The sequence below is a fragment of the Pinus tabuliformis genome, chromosome 5_1 (genome assembly GCF_031772625.1).
Source record: "Pinus tabuliformis cultivar Carrire ecotype Pingquan chromosome 5_1, CPIR1, whole genome shotgun sequence".
In the NCBI taxonomy this organism is placed as follows: domain Eukaryota; kingdom Viridiplantae; phylum Streptophyta; class Pinopsida; order Pinales; family Pinaceae; genus Pinus; species Pinus tabuliformis.
In genome coordinates this window covers 223680826-223696585 of record NC_142305.1, presented here as the reverse complement: position 1 = coordinate 223696585, position 15760 = coordinate 223680826, and the positions used below count along the sequence as shown (strand labels likewise).

General features: G+C 35.5%; 2 long non-coding RNA genes across 3 annotated transcripts; both read left to right on the top strand.

The window, feature by feature from the left end:
• Window positions 1–7913: 7913 nt before the first annotated feature.
• On the top strand, window positions 7914–10796 carry LOC149164224 (uncharacterized). The gene is made up of 4 exons (XR_016260207.1): window positions 7914–8076; window positions 8313–8446; window positions 8985–9075; window positions 10752–10796. It is a non-coding gene; the product is annotated as an uncharacterized LOC149164224 (long non-coding RNA).
• A 67-nt stretch (window positions 10797–10863) lies between these two features.
• On the top strand, window positions 10864–11494 carry LOC149164223 (uncharacterized). 2 transcript variants are annotated; one of them, XR_016260206.1, is made up of 3 exons: window positions 10864–10959; window positions 11107–11229; window positions 11395–11494. It is a non-coding gene; the product is annotated as an uncharacterized LOC149164223 (long non-coding RNA). The 2 variants fall into 2 exon arrangements; XR_016260205.1 differs by having other exon boundaries at window positions 11107–11244.
• Window positions 11495–15760: the final 4266 nt, after the last annotated feature.

Below are 15760 nucleotides of genomic sequence, written 5' to 3'. Positions count from 1 at the left end.
ATCCTCCTTCCTCTAGTTACCTGCTAGAGGAGTCTGCATGGGCTTGCACTTCTCCATGTGGAATCTCCTGAGTATCTCATTGGCATACTTGCCCTGAGACACAAACAACTCCCCATCCTTCTGCCACACTTCCATGCCAAGGAAGTAGTGCATGAGACCCATGTCTTTCATCTCGAATTATCTTGCAAGGTCCTCCTTGCAAGACATGATCAACTGATCATCACCTGTTAATATGAGATCATCAAAATAAAGTACAATGATCAATTGCTTACCTTCCACCATGATGTGGTACAGGTTCGCATCCACTTCACTCTTTGTGAAGCCCAACCCGGTGAAGTAGTTGTCGATCCTGGTGTACTAAGCACGAGGTGCTTGCTTCAACCCGTACAAAGCTCTCTTGAGTCGACACACATGCGACTCATGATCGAAGGTCTCAAAACCTTCTGGCTGCTCTATTTACACCTCTTCCTCAATCTTGCCATTGAAGAATGCAGTCTTTCACATTCATCTGATGGATCTTCCAACCCATCTATGCTGATAGTGCCAACATCGATCGGATAGATGAATACCTTGCGACAAGAGAAAAATTCACATCATAGTCGATCCCATCGACTTGTGAAAAGCCATGGGAAACAAATCTTTCCTTATGCTTTTCCACACTACCATCAACATCTTGCTTTACCTTATAAAGCCAATGGGAACTCACAACTGACTTGTTCTCCGGTCTTGGAACCACATCCCAAACATTGTTCCAAACTATGGAGTCATACTCCTCCACCATAGCATCAACCCAAATTGGTTGCTGCATTGCATCCTCAAAGGAAGATGTCTCGTCTCAACACATTCCCCAACAAGGGCCATGTAACTATGTACCTCTCAGGTGACCTCCTCTGTCTGCGCTGAGAAGATGGTTCTCCCACATTCTCTCTCGCATCCGAAAACATTATGTCAGCTTCTCTTGTGCGTTTTCGTCCCTCTTTGGAAGAATCTGCTTGAGTGGATGTCTCCACTCCTGGAACCTCTGCGGCATGCTGCTCCGCATCAGTCTGAGGCTCCTCCTCCTTAGGAACCAACAGTTCCTCCATAGCCTATAGTTGGAGCTCCCTCTCAAGGGAAACTCGCATGGCCTTCTGCTCATCAAACTTGAGATCTCTGCGAACCATTGTCCTCTGACTGGTAGGCAAGTACACCCAATAGTTGTGGGGTGTATCAGTGTACCCCACAAGTATCCCCAACTCAACTGTCGGCTCAAGTTTCTTCTGGGCATCCTTGGTCACATGGAAATATACTGATGAGCCAAAGATCCTGAAGTGACCCACATCTAGTCTCTTACCGGAGAAAGCTTCCTCTGGTGTTTTCATCCCAAGTATGTGATGCGGGCTTCTATTATGCAAATAGACCACTGTGTTGCATGCCTCAGCCCACAAATGAAGTGGTAGGCCTTGGTCATGCAACATCGCCCATGTTGCCCCTACAATCATTCTGTTCTTCCTCTCAACCACCCCATTCTGCTGTGGGTTATGAGGTGCTGTCAACTCCCATTTAATTCTTTCTGCTGCACAGAAGTCCTTAAACTCTTGAGAGACATACTCTCCACCATTGTCGTTTCTCAAGGCCTTGATCTTCTTCCCTGATTCTTTCTCAACCAAAGCTTTGAACTCACAAAACTTTGAGAAGGTTTGGTCCTTCTTCTGCATGAAATAAATCCAGCATTTACGAGAAAAATCATCAATGAAAATCACATAATACCTTTGCTTCGTGGTGGATGCTATCGAGAATGGTCCACAAAAATCAATATGAACTCGCTCTAAGATCGCTTCAGCTTGACTGTCTCGATCATGAAAGGAAGACTTGGCGTACTTTCCCAAGGTACAACCTTTTCATGTGTCCACTTGCTCAAGTTTACCTTTGGAAAGTCTGGTAGATATTTGTTGCATTATCTTCAAGGCCCCATGATGCAAGTGGCCCAACCGCCTATGCCATAACTCGCCAATGTCTTGGCTTTGCACCAATTCTGCTTTCGAACTCAATGCAGCACAATCATCTACCTCTAGTTTATAGAGATTCTTCACTCGAATCCCAATCCTCTTGGTCTGACCCATGGCTATGTGTCTCAAGAACGCCTTTCCTTTACTGAAGACAACATCATAGCCTTTGTCCTCCAACATCGCGACTGATACCAAGTTCTTCTTCAGTCCAGGCACATACTTCACATCTATCAAGGTGAGAGGAGATCCATGCTCCCTCTGAAAAGCAACCATGCCCACTCCTGAAACACTGTACTTTTCGTCATCACCCATCTCTATGCGCATCTTGAGGTCTTTCTCCTCCAAGGTACTGAATAAACTTTTATCGCTAGTCATGTGGAATGAGGCTCCACTGTCAAGATACCAAACACAACCCACCATCGATGAAACCATGCATGCGATGAGGGTAAAATCCAATTCGAACTGAGAGGCTAATGCCTCACCTTCTGATCCTTTCGAGGATCCCTTCTTGGATTTCTTCAATGGGCAATTAGTTGCATAATGGCCCATCTCATGACAATTAAAGCATCTCACTTTAGATTTGTCAATCTTCTTCCCTCCATGAGAAGAATTCGATTTGGAATGGGAAGCCTTCCCTTTCCCTTTCCTTGCCTTACTTGCTAAGGCCAGATTTTCTTCATCATCATGCTTAGATGAAGAACCATCTCTTGTGCTCCTCCCGCATCAGATCCGACCACAGTCGTTCCCAATCCGGCAGTTTCTCCCTTCCATTCACAGAGTCCTGGTAGCTATTCCAACTCTTTGGAAGGCCGAGGAGAGCGAGGCTCACCATATCATCATCGGCTGTAGTTATTCCCACACTACCAAGCTCATCTCTGCAGGTAGTGAGCTTGTTCAGATATGTAGAAATAGTATCACCCTTCTCCATCTTGATTTCCGAAGCTTATCCTTGAGCGCCAGTTTCCTTTGGTTGCTACTATTCTGATAGAGGTCCTTCAATGTCTTCCACATTGAAAACAGAGTCTCCTTCCCATGGAGACTCGAGACAATATGGTCTCGAACTCCCTCCAGAAGAATCTGTCTCGCCTTTGCCACACACTTCTTCCATTCAGCAAATTCTTGTGCATTAGCTGCAACTGGCTTGGGGATTTCTTGATCAATGAAATCCTTCAAACCATTGTCTTCTAATATAGCCTCCATGTGATCTTTCCATGCTATGTAATTTGAGTTTCCATCCAGAGCATACTCGAGTCTCAAGCCATTGAATGCCATTGGTGAACTTTGAAGTGTGATAAGAATTCGATTTTGCACCTGCAACCAAGAACTTCAAACTTCAAATTTCCCTTCTCAGTATACTGTTCACATCTTCAATCACCTTTGCTCCGATACCATGTAGAAATCTTGACTGTAGAGTAACCTGATTATGCAATATAACTAAAGCAAAATACTTAATCTACTTCTACAATCAAACTTGCGGAAGCTTAATAGATTTGAGTAAGATCAAGCAGAACACATATAACAGAGAAGAATAATCAATACACATGAAACACAGAAGAATACTCTGGGGAAAGCCTCAGCTGAAAACCCCGCTATCTGTATTATCATACAAGTGGAAATATCTCAGGATTACACACAGCTTTAGTTCTCACAACTATCCAGCTCTTAGTACAATCCCTCACACTACTCATATGCCTTCTCCTCTGCCCTCCAAGCCTCCTATTTCCTTACACAGTTTTCCCTGGGTGATCCAGTTGTAACCTTGTGTGACAGTGATCTCACACACTACTCCAACACGCTGTAAAACTGCGCAAATCTCAACGAATGAATTCCTTCTGTATGCAAGAGATTTTCTTATAGGAAAATTCTTGCAAGTGATAGTACACTGTCCCTGTCTTTAATCTCAATTGGGCCTTTCTCTGAATAGACATGCATGAGTTATTTATGAGAATCCTCAGTTATCTAGAGTACACTAGTTTGATGCATGCATGCATTAACTGACTGAACTCACAATTAGTTCCTCAAAATGTTTGGAACTAATTTAACTCGACTTAACTCAGTTAACTGAGTTAACTAATTACAACTCAAATACAACTCACTCTTATCTCCTTAATTAAGGGATAATCTCCTTAATTTAAGGGATAACTGTTGCATGACTTCACAAAGACTTCTAGCTTGAATTTCTCCAACTAATTAACTCAAGATGAATTAATTAATTATTTTTCAAGCAGCTGGTGAGACTAAATTCAAATTTTAATTCAAGGACAAATTAAAATTGGAATATTTGTGTTACCACATTTCAACATAATAAGATATATATATATATATATATATATATATATGATTTATTTAAAATTTAAAAACAAATTTTACTAACAAATTAATTACAACATATCAATTTTAGAAATTATTTTTTTGGTTTATTATGAAGTAATGTTATTTAACTAATTAAAAAAACTCTTAAAAATAATAAACATTTAATTACTAAACTAATTTCAATAATGTGAAATTTAATGAAACAAGTATTTATATAAATATTAATTCTATGGTTTATAATATTAATTTTAGGGTTTATAACTAAACTCTAATAACACCAATATAATCAAACTTAAAGTTTTTTTTGTAAGTATCCAAGGGATTTGAATCAATGACCTTTACAAGGAGTGATTTAACAATATATCCATTCACCATCAATCCAAAGTACCATGGAAAAATTTAGAATATCTCTCTCTCTCTCTCTATATATATATATATGAAAAAATTGGAAAAGGAAAAAAGAAAAATGTTATTCGACTAGAAACAAATTTCATTAACTATTCTAATAACACATCTCACACTGCCCAAATTAAAATAACTCATAAAATTTAACTAAATTATAACTTTATTTTAAAGTGTTGAAATTAAAATATACTCTTTAATTTATTTTTATAAAATATCTCTTAATATTTTTATTTTTTTATAGAAATATAACTAAGATAAATATTACATTAAACTTTAATTTCTAAATGGTAAATTTGAATTATTCATAGATTAATAAATAAAGAGTAATAACATTTCAAATTAAAATATATAGGAATTCAACTCCATTAGGTAGTGAAAAAGTGTAAGGAAAAAGATTGAAGTTATATTCAATTTTAGATAATTTGTGTACAAATTTTAAATCATCATTGTTTAAGAACTAAGAACTTTGATATGTACATCTAAATCATTTAAATTCATTCAAATTGTTCAATTTATGTCTCACAACATATTATATATATGTGTATGTTTAATGCGTGAATTTACAATATATTATTCAATATAATAACCTTACTATTAATTTTAGGGTTTATAACCCTAGGGTTTAATATATTAATGCTAGGGTTTAACATACTAATCTTAGAGTTTATAATCTTGGGTTTTAATATATTAAACTTAGTGTTTGATATTAATCCTAGGGTTTATAATCGTAGTGTTTATAATATTAATCTTAGTGTTTATATATAAGATAAATATACAATATTAATTCTAGGGTTTATGATCTTAAGGTTTAATATTTCAACGAGTGTTTATAATATTATTATGGAGTTTATATTGTGAGGGTAGATAATACTAATTCTATGGATCAATATTAAGTTTAGAGTTCAATATATTAATCTTGGGGTTTATAATCTTAGGGTTTATAATATTAATCTTAGGGTTTATAAACCTACGTTTTAGTATATAAAACTTAGGGTTTAATATATTAATCTTAGGGTTTACAATATTAATCTTAGGATTTTGTTTATTTAATTTTATAATATTAGGGTTTAATATTGTAACTTTGCAATGTTACAAAAATACATGCAACGTTACGTTGTGACAAACATTGTCTTAATGTGATAATCAATCTAGCAATCATTGTCACAATATTATATTACATTTCAATTCATTCAACATAGTATTGTTACATACAATATTTGAGTTTATATTAGAGTTTTTAATATTGTATTTACAATATTAAGTTTTAATATTAGGTTTATAATTTATAATTTTTAATGTGACATTCATATTATAATTTTTCTTTAAAAGATTATTTATAATTTTATGAGAAGAGTCTTCAACGAAAATCACATCATAATTCATTTGTTGATACATTTCGAACAAACAAGTCTGCTTTTCGCTAAAACCTCTTCTCATAAACTTGATATAGATTACAGAAGCCTCAATTCAACTATTTATAATTTTATTATTAAAAAAAAAAATACATTATTAAAATAAATTATCTTATTATTATATTAAAATTATATTTTATTATTATTATTTTTTTAACTCACCACTTTAATATAATATATTATTAAAATTTCACTTCAACATCTAACTTATATATTAAATTGTAAAAAATACAAAATCACATATATTTTTTTCCCAAAACGAATTTTATATAATGGTTTTTATTATTACAATAGAGAGATTTTGGTCTGTTTTGTAGAAACGTTTTGCTATATCAATAAAGTTAAAATAAAACGATTTTAAAAATTATGAATATGATGGATAATTTATGATATAATTTTTAAGGAATTAATAAAGTATTATATATATATATATATATATAAAGTTATTATTCCGTCAATATTTTCTAATTTACTAAAATAATTTTTATTTAAATTTATGAATTTGGTGGATATAATTGATGATATATATTTTGTGTTTTTAATAAAATACGATTAGAAAGTTAGTAGTTGAAAGTTTTTAATTTGATATATTTTTTAGAAATTATATATAAAAAAATGATTTTTGTAACATTAAAAATAATAAAATTGTTTAAAAATATTTTATTATATCAGAGAGGGCTTTATTATATGACTTTGAGAGCCAGTTATGACTAGGCTTCTGTTGTACGAGCACAAATTCAATAACATAGGAGACTGTAGACTTCATAAGCTAGCTTTAAATTTTAGCGAGAACCACCTAAGGCTCAAACAAGGTTGGTATAAAGACACCAGGGCCTAATTAAACCATTGGGAGATTGACAAGAATGTTGCATTGCAAAACATTAATAACATTAAAAATATTGTTACTTCTAAGTTCAAAGAAAAAATGTGGTGTGAGAAAGATTTAACAGCTAAAATAAAATTAAGATATTATAAGGAGGTCATCAATCCCACCCTAGAAGATCAAAAGTATCTCTCTGTTTTAACTAACTCAAAGAAGAAAATTAATATAGCCAAGATTAGAACGAATTCTCATGAGCTCCATAGTGAAACGGGTCGTTGGGCAGTTCCTAAAACACCATGGATGGAAAGGTTCTGCCATCTCTATGAGAATACGAACATCGAGGATGAAAATCACTTCCTCTTAGAGTACCCCGCGTACAACCACATTAGATCTCAATTTCAAAATCTTTGTATTAGATCTCAGTTTTCAAATCTTTGTTGCAACACTAACCTTCCTAGCCTTTTACGATGTCAAAATTACAGTGAGCTCGGGAGGCTTCTCTCCAAGCTTTTTGAGCATAGGAATAAAATCTTAAATCAAACTAAATAATTCGTTTTTTTAGGTCCGATAGACCAAAGTTTGTTCTTAGCGGACGTTAACCATCATCATCATCAATAAAAACAAAATTACAATATAATATTTAAATTTAATCAATTTATTATTTTTACTATTTTTATTCAATCAAAAATTTTTATTTATTATTTAATGTTTCATTACAATGGGTAACTTATATTAAATTATTAACTATTAACCATCTTAATTAATTAGGCCGATAGGCCTTCCTTTGAGTCAGACTTTCGTCATTCTTTTCCTTGTGAGATTGACACCTGGCATCCTTCAGACGAGAATGTACATCTGACATCTGTGGACAGTTTTTTAGGGCCACTACTGTGCTCTCTACTGACATCTGTGGACAGTTTTTTAGGGCCACTACTGTGCTCTCTACTGACATCTGTGCACATTTCGTGATATTCGTCACGGTTTTCCTCCTTCAGTTACTCGTCATGGCCTTCATCCTTCAGTTACGGGCGGAACATGGCCTTCATTGCTGTTATGGGCGGAGGGTTGTTATCGGCGGAGAGCTCGAGAACCATCGTCTTCGTTGTTACAAGTAAACGAGTCTATGTTGTTACAGGTAAACGCTTTGCTGATATCTCCTTCACTATCAGAAAATATGTTAATCTATTTTGTATAGATTTATGGTGAGTAATATGTTGCAGACTTGCTGCATAAATATAAACTCTCAAAAAACATCACCAGAAGGGGTGCACGTCAATGTTGTGTAGAAACTCAATTGAACAAACATTAAAAAGTATGACTAGGATTGTTTAGTGGTAATCTGCCTAACTGTTCACCACATTTTTATTACAGGTTTTCACTTATTCCAAGGTTTCGAGTCTTGGCCACAATATATTGCAAATTTGCAATTATTTCTTTATCAGGCACCGAAATTGTTCATCAATAGCAGCTTCATGCAGGTCCTTTTTCATAAAAAATGTTAACAGGTATAAACACAAGCGCAGGGTTTAGAGATGGGAAACATGGATCCAAGACTCTGATGAAATTGCAAAATATTTAGACAAGCACTATGCCGAAAACACCCTAAAAACCCTATGGAATTCAGGCAGGTTGGGTGTAAAATATTTCCAATATTTACAAATTGGCTCCAAAGCAAGGATCTCGGTAGCTCCTGTAGAGATGAATTTGTGGGAGAGCTCGTAGGGTTTGATCACCAGCGTTCTGCAATCTCGTTTTCTTCCGGAATGAGCATTGGAATTTTTTGGCTTCTTTTTTGTGTCGGAGCCCCTTGCAATTCCTTTTCTTTAGTGCTCTTATTCCTTTTCCAATTTTCTTTCCTATTTGTCTTCTTTCTTCTTTCCTATTACGCATTTCTTGTTTAATATTGAAAAAATGATTATAAATTGTTTTTTATCTCAGGTTTGCCTGTGTCTCCTCTGTAATTTCCTGCCCGGATTTTTCCAGGGACAGTATGGCCACGTGTTGAGCAGGATTAACTAATGGATTTTTGTGGTTTCTTGCTAGAATTTTCATAAATTGCAGAGGAAAATAAGTGTATTGTGCCGTCAAAGAAAGGTGAACCGCAGAAATGACATTCAAGACAGGAGGCTTGAGAGTAAGTAAATATTTTCACGGCCCTGAAGTTAAATCGTTCACAGGAATGCTCATTTAGAAGATCAATTTAAGGGCCGCGAGATCATTCCCTCTATTTACTGTTGTATATTTTCGGTTGTATGGAGGTTTAAACACTTGCTCATATAAATCTCAGACTCCACTGTACCAATTTAAACCTTTTTCTTTCGTCAGATTTCTCTGGATTTACCTCAATTAAACCCCGAAGGTCAAGTAGAAAACATATGTCAAAGAACTTTGGTGGAAACTCTGCTACAGAGTAGATGTAATCAATCACCAATTCTCTGCTACCATTTTTAATGCTTTATAAGCCCAAAATAACATATTTTATTCTGAATATGCTAAAAATAAATGTGAATCAGGAATTCCAAGCAGAATGATGATAATGGGTTTTTTTTCCAAGGAAAAACCTGTAAGGTAACCCAAGGGATGCATGGCATATCTAGTAAACTTGTTGGTGTAGATTAGTGCATCTAGCTCGGAGATTTGAACTTGGTACCTGCTGACAGGAAACTAGAATAATGACGATGCATCGCACTGCAAATTCTAATAAACAGGAGAGTATCTCCTATATATACTAATCTCACAATCAACCCACGTACCATTTACTTCCACAAATGATCCTTTACATTGGCTAAAGGGTCATAACAGTTGATCAATGTTTACTCATTCAAGACTTTAACAAATGATAGCATTGAACTACCATTATACATTGTGCATTCTAATTAGTGTATACATTTCAAGGTGTTGCTTTAGACTCCCTTGATTGATCCCTTAAACATTTCTTTTCCAAAATTTGAAGCAGGATGTTTAGGGCAGCAAAATGGAGGGTTAAAACGAACAAGACCAAAGCTGAGTTCAAACTCCAGTTTCAAGTCACTTAAGTATGTGTCCTGACCAAGTTGCTTATCTATTTGCAAAACATTGTAAACAAAACCATTCAAGGACAAGTTCTCACCAACTGTTATGATTAGGTGAATTTCAATTGTAGCTTCTGAGATGGATAATTGCATATAAATTGTGTTACAAAATGGAGGTTCACTCGCCTTACCAATCTATTAAACGTAGCATCAGGTCTCGGCATTTATCACGTATGGATTTGTTTTCCATTAGTGTCTGAAAGGATAAACTCATGCATTGCATTTTTGATAGTGCTACAAATTATGCAAAAACCTTTGCAGTAAGGTTAGGAATTCTCATTTTGAGTAACTGTGCAAATAATATATAGTTTTTCCTTACCTATTATATATCACGTCCAGACCAGAGAACAATTTACAAAGTCAGGAACATGCCTGAGAAAACCATGTTAGATGAAAATATAGCAGAACAGCTGACCTTTGATTGCAATGGTGCCAATCTTGTAAAATTAGGGTTTACCCTATCCTTAGAGCACAATCCTGTATAATCTGAGTTTACCCTATTCTTAGAGCACAGGTGAACTAATTAACGTCTGTCTTCTTGTAATAAGGCAATTTGGAGCATGACCCAAGTCATCAAGATCGTTTTGCTACATTATCTTGATTATTCAGGATACCTAGAGGAATGGATGCATCTATGTTAACTTCTACTAACTTTGAACTAGCATTGTGTTGATCAGCCTTCTACAGTTTCTTCATAGTTGAAAACTACAATGGACATATATTTTCCTGCTCATTTCAGGTACCACAACCGGGATATGACAAGTTGAGTATATCCCTGATATCATTAGAGACAGGTAAAATCATAAGCAATACAGGAAGAGCTTCCATCAATAACGGAACTTGACACTTGTCAATGGTCTGATGCAATTTTTGTAACTACAAGACTCGAGCAAGATGCAAAAACTGGGAATTATCATGAAAAAATGTACAACCTTGTTGTATCAACGGTACTGCCTATTTCTCATCTTTTACATACATTTTAATCCTTTTTAAATAATTGAATATTTACCATTATATTGACTTGAACACAAAAACATTAAAGCAATTCTGATTTGTTTTTCTTTTGTTTAAATATAATTTCTGCAACTTGCCAGGGCTCTTCTCAATTTGGTTTCCTTGGTGAAACAACCATCAACCTCGCAGATTCTGTAGGAGCCATCACTCCATTATCTGTTTCTCTGCCCCTTAAAAGCCCTATCACTGGTACTATTTTACATGTAAGGCATCCGGAGGTATACCTAAAGTTTTTCTCTCATCAGAGTTTTAACAATAGCTATTTGTTGCTGTTTTATATTTTAATGAAAGTAAAAAAAGTTAAAAGAAAATTTTGAATTCAGCTATCTATACAAAATAAATAGTCTTGTTACCTTGTTTGTTGGCAGGTTAGGATTCAACTCTAGATACTTTCTTTTCTGACTGATTACACAGAGATTTTGAGCGAGAAAAGGATGTCTTGGAAAGAGAGCATCATAACATGAATAATGAAGCTGCTGCTATGACCCTGATGAAAGTGCTATATTTTCTGAAGCGACAACAAATGGCCATGGCAGCGAAGTAAGACCTCTAGGCTGATACAAATGGTTCCTATGTAAACATTCATACTCTATCATAAAATTGTATGTTGGAAGTTTGTGATGGCCAATAATGCTTTTGAATGATACTCTATAAAGTGGTAAACATCAATAAGAAGGGTGTTAATGGTTAGTTTGGACAATCTGGAAAAATTATGCGATAAGCTTTTTTACATCCTACACTGGCACTTGTGCATTCTTTTCTTATATCAGCATGTAAATTATGTTTGGTGCATATGGGCAAAATATTCATAATTCAATGGCCCTGCCCATCCTGAAGTACACAACCAATGTTTCTCATTGCAGTTCGCATTTTTATATTTGTGAGAGTGATTTGGAGCAAAATAGATAAAAGAAATATGAATTCTCTATGTTTCTGGTCCAAGTGTCTATTTTTCTTAATATTTAGGTTTCTCATAAATTGTTTCCCCATATTCAGATCCAAACTTGTCAAAAAATTTGGTGGATCCATCTCTGTTTGCATTCAACTTAGGACCAAAATAAATCAATAGGATTGAGATGATTTTACTGTCTGTTTCTGCCATTTAGGTTCTTGAGCCATGGTTCAAAAGGCTCGAGCCATGTATCTTAATGTGTTCTGAAGTAATGGGCGGGCAAGATTGAGGCGAGCTCCCAGGCGTTGGCCTGGACGAGAAAGGTCCTTCCTTCAGCTATGTTCTTGGTAACGCCATAACCATCCTGCAGGCAATGGTCGAGCTCTCGCAAGGCGTTCACGTGGCCAAGAAATGCTGACCTGGTGCACAGGGCTTCCCCAGCTTTGAAATCCTCGTCTTTCTTTGTGCCTCCATTTCCGTTGAGTTGAATGATGGCTAAGGAGTATAGGGCTACGACGTGTGATGAAATGTGATGAAATGGCGGCCTTGGCCATCAATGACACTCCGCCGCCTCGGTTTTCAAGGCAGTAGAATCGGATCTGCACATGAAGGGGAGTAAATTAAGGCGGCTCTCTGGAATCGTAAACGTTTAAATAAAGTAATCTCATGGGCTACTACGCGGACTCTTATTAAAGAATCGGTGCACTTACCATGCCTAGAGTGCAGCAGGCTTCGATGTTTCCTGCTTCGGCACATCGTTTCATAAAAGTGTGCGCACCGCTTAACCAGCTGGAAGCTTTGACGACCTAGAGTATTGAATCTCTTACATCTACGTAAAGAAAACAAAATCTGTAAATATCAAATTTAGTTTACTTTCGAGAATCAAAATGAAATCGGCAAATCTAAAAAAATTATCAACGATATCCATTGTTCTTTAAAGATTTAAAACACTATATTGAAATATGTATCTGAAATTTTTTCTCAAAATCTGCGGAAAATAATGAAGATAAACTACAGTTCACCAGATTTAATATTGCTCTGGCACTGAAAATATTCTTAAATAATAATGATCCAACTATAGTGGGCAAACCCTTGAGAACGCTCCCTGATTGAAGACTCTCAGAAAAAGAAGAAGAAAGCTACGAAATATCAGAGTTGACTGATAAGACGTTTTTTTTTTCTCAGATCAAATTTGTTCAACCTATCAAAAGAGGATGCTTCTTCCAAAAGAAAAGGAGGTAAAAGAGGATTATCTTCTAAAACTACAAAAAGTTATTTACACCAGGAAAAGCAGTAGAGTTCAAGCAATCCACTGGCAAGGAATTTCCTTCCAAAGGAAAACATAGTTATTTACGGTAGAAAACCCGAGAGTTTAATCAATCTACCAACCAAAAAAAAGAAAATTTCCATTCTAAAGCGAATGAGGGTTATTTACAGTGGCTTTAACAACGGGTCTGTTTCCTTTTCCAGATTGTGAAAAATTTATGTCATTTGCATTTGAGTGGCAAATACAGGCATTGATTTATTTCCTCGCCCACCGATTTTGTGGCTTAAGTCTTGCTTGAATTTGACTAAAAATCTCCCAGGATCTGTATTAAGTTTCCCTAAATGAAATTTCCGGAGATTAAAGCTCTGCAAAAGAAACAGATTACCCGCTATTCTCGGCACTAGGATATCATTTTAAAGCGATCCTGTTATTTTCTTGACCAAGAAGAACTCAAAGGAAAAACTAACTCTATAATGAATTCAAACTGATTCTTCTGTAAGTCCGGCGTGATATTCGTCACGGTTTTCCTCCTTCAGTTACTCGTCATGGCCTTCATCCTTCAGTTACGGGCGGAACATGGCCTTCATTGCTGTTATGGGCAGGGTTTGTTATCGGCGGAGAGCTCGAGAACCATCGTCTTCGTTGTTACAAGTAAACGAGTCTATGTTGTTACAGGTAAACGCTTTGCTGATATCTCCTTCACTATCAGAAAATATGTTAATCTATTTTGTATAGATTTATGATGAGTAATATGTTGCAGACTTGCTGCATAAATATAAACTCTCAAAAAACATCACCAGAAGGGGTGCACGTCAATGTTGTGTAGAAACTCAATTGAACAAACATTAAAAAATATGACTAGGATTGTTTAGTGGTAATCTGCCTAACTGTTCACCACATTTTTATTACAGGTTTTCACTTATTCCAAGGTTTCGAGTCTTGGCCACAATATATTGCAAATTTGCAATTATTTCTTTATCAGGCACCGAAATTGTTCATCAATAGCAGCTTCATGCAGGTCCTTTTTCATAAAAAATGTTAACAGGTATAAACACAAGCGCAGGGTTTAGAGATGGGAAACATGGATCCAAGACTCTGATGAAATTGCAGAATATTTAGACAAGCACTATGTCGAAAACACCCAAAAAACCCCTATGGAATTCAGGGAGGATGGGTGTAAAATCTTTCCAATATTTACAAATTGGCTCCAAAGCAAGGATCTCGGCAGCTCCTGTAGATATGAATTTGTGGGAGAGCTCGTAGAGTTTGATCACCAGCGTTCTGCAATCTCGTTTTCTTTCGGAATGAGCATTGGAATTTTTTGGCTTCTTTTTTGTGTCGGAGCCCCTTGCAATTCCTTTTCTTTAGTTCTCTTATTCCTTTTCCAATTTTCTTTCCTATTTGTCTTCTTCTTTCTTCTTTCCTATTACGCATTTCTTGTTTAATATTGAAAAAATGATTATAAATTGTTTTTTTATCTCAGGTTTGCCTGTGTCTCCTCTGTAATTTCCTGCCCGAATTTTTCCAGGGACAGTATGGCCACGTGTTGAGCAGGATTAACTAATGGATTTTTGTGGTTTCTTGCTAGAATTTTCATAAATTGCAGAGGAAAATAAGTGTATTGTGCCGTCAAAGAAAGATGAACCGCAGAAATGACATTCAAGACAGGAGGCTTGAGAGTAAGTAAATATTTTCACGGCCCTGAAGTTAAATCGTTCATAGGAATGCTCATTTAGAAGATCAATTTAAGGGCCGCGAGATCATTCCCTCTATTTACTGTTGTATATTTTCGGTTGTATGGAGGTTTAAACACTTGCTCATATAAATCTCAGACTCCACTGTACCAATTTAAATTTTAAACCTTTTTTTTCGTCAAATTTCTCTGGATTTACCTCAATTAAACCCCGAAGGTCAAGTAGAAAACATATGTCAAAGAACTTTGGTGGAAACTCTGCTACAGAGTAGATGTAATCAATCACCAATTCTCTGCTACCATTTTTAATGCTTTATAAGCCCAAAATAATATATTCCCCTTGTGTTTTCCAATCTATCCACTTTGACTTACTTAGATATGGCAACCAACCATCTCAAGGGTAGCATTCCACAAGAATTAGGGCTGCTCATCAACTTACAAATGCTTATGCTATATGAAAATAATTTGGTAGGATCTATTCCTGCATCTTTTTCAAATATGTTTAATTTGAGTATGCTTTATCTATGGGGAAATCAACTTAGTGGAAACATTCCAAATTCCTTTGGAAATTGTTCCAAACTCATAGAATTAGATCTAAGTTATAACAGTTTGAGTGGGAGTGTCCCTATAGAGTTGGGTAAGTTATCCCTCCTTGAAAAATTATACTTGCACTCTAATCAACTCGATAGTGGAAACACTCCAAACATACTCTTTCTTGTATCTCTTACCAATTGCTCTCACCTACAATCACTAAAATTGCATAACAATAAACTAGGTGGTGTTTTGCCCCTTGACATAGGAAGACTTTCTCCCAATTTGTCTCACTTGTTATTATCAAACAATTGAATACAAGGAAACATCCCTTCACATATTGGCAATCTT